The sequence below is a fragment of the Anabrus simplex genome, chromosome 1 (genome assembly GCF_040414725.1).
Source record: "Anabrus simplex isolate iqAnaSimp1 chromosome 1, ASM4041472v1, whole genome shotgun sequence".
Classification (NCBI taxonomy): domain Eukaryota; kingdom Metazoa; phylum Arthropoda; class Insecta; order Orthoptera; family Tettigoniidae; genus Anabrus; species Anabrus simplex.
In genome coordinates, this window is record NC_090265.1 from 1,007,735,283 (window position 1) to 1,007,737,393 (window position 2,111).

The window sequence follows — 2,111 nt, forward strand, 5'->3', positions numbered from 1 at the left end:
ATAGCTGCCGTCGCTTAAGTGCGGCCAGTATTCAGTATTCGGGAGATAGTGGGTTCGAACCCCACTGTCGGCAGCCCTGAAGATGGTTTTCCGTGGTTTCCCATTTTCGCACCAGGCAAATGCTTGGGCTTTACCTTAATTAAGGCCACGGCTGCTTCCTTCCCAGTCCTAGCTCTTTCCTGTCCCACCGTCTCCGTAAAACATATCCGTGTCTGTGGTGGATAGCCAATAGCAAAAAAAAAAAAAATGGAGATTACTCTGGACTTAATCGATGATATAATAGAGAGGCCTTGTTAGTGGGAAGTCTAATCAAGGGAATACAGAGTTAAAGCGAAGAAAGCCGACAGTTTCCAGGAACTCGAAATTATCTATAATATTATTCCCGCGAGTGCATCGAAAAAAACTAGTGTCCCTCCGCTCCCAGTAGAGTCGAGAATTGCAAAATGTCCAGACAAGTCGGAAGTAGGAGGTGGACGAAGTTTATACTTCAAAGTGGTTTGCTTTTGAAGCAATGAGCAGGATGAGGGGAGCAAATGTGCCTAATAAAACTGCATTTCTAAATCATAACAAGAAGCAACAGTAGCAATAACAAAGACCAAATCCTCTTCATCTTTTTTTCTTTTTGCTTGTGGCTTTACGTCGGACCGACACAGATAGGTCTTATGGCGACGATGTGATAGGAAAGGCCTAGGATTTGGAAGGAAGCGACCGTGGCCTTAATTAAAGTACAGCCCCAGCATTTGCCTGGTGTAAAATGGGAAACCACGGAAAACCATCTTCAGGGTTGTCGACAGTGGGATTCGAACCCACCATCTCCCGGATGCAGGCTTACAGCCGCGTGCCCCTAACCGCATGGCCAACTCGCCCGTAATCCTCTTCATCTGAGTCCATTGTCCTTGTTTGAAAATACTAGATACCACCTGTATATAGAAAAAGGAAGTCAAGTTTAACATGTTTATTAAGTGTGGACACAATGAAGCAGTATTCGACATTTAACATGTTGATGGTATCACCAGTTAACATTTAACACTTTTAACATTTAACATGTTGGTGTTAAATGTTAATCAGTGGAGACCGGCATGATAGAAACACACAATAGTGAACGCATCATCCCATATAGGCTGGCATCAAGAAGGGCACCCATCTGTAAAACTGGGCTTAATTCACATTATCATTGACCAGGAAAGAAGAAAACATTTTGGTTTTCTGGCGCGTGATATCGGCTAAGAAAATTAAGACCATGATATTTCTTATCAGAACACAAATTACCACCAGTGAGGAAATGATCGAGCAAGTGCACCACTATTAGACTACCTTGGCTTTGAAATCTAAACTTTCTTCAGTTTATCCAATATACTCCATTTGTGGACTCGCTGGAGCCACCCAGGCGTATTTCGGTTTGACCAGGGATTTTAAGGACTGGATACCTTCCCTGGTGCTATGAAATCTCAACCCAGGATCGACCGAGATTCGAACCTCAGCCTTCTGAGTGGAGATCCAGCAGCGGAGCCACTGAGCTAATCACAATATCTGTAATATCTCATCTAATAAAAATATGCATGGTGTTGAGTATTCATCCCGAATGCTAGCTGAATCCTCAACAGTTCCATCATCAGCTGCCATAGATGGCGTACGCGTCACTGACGAACAAGGAAAAAGAGTAATGAAGTAATTGCCCCTTGTTTCTCTTGCCGAGCCATAACTTTCTGCTACATACCAGTTTGTGTAGCTCGCTGAAATGCACACACCAACCGACCCTATGAGCACCATTTTCACACCATTCATCACAGAGACTGCCTGCACAAGGAATGGTAATCGCTCATTCCTTAGTCACTTCAATACTGTCAAACCCAAGGATGAGACTGAGACAGGTCAGTGAAAGTAACAAATTTGTACTAGCCCATACCAGAAGACATGTGCACTGTAAACATTAGGTCTCACCCGCGAAGGCATAAAAATATAAACAGTACGCGCACAACTTTTAGTGATACCTGGGCTCCCTAGTGCTGAATCGGTAGACCTCGGTTATCTTCGAGATTCATATTGGCAACCATTGAAACACAAACTATGAATCGATTATACATCGCCGTGAGACATCTGGCGTACACTTT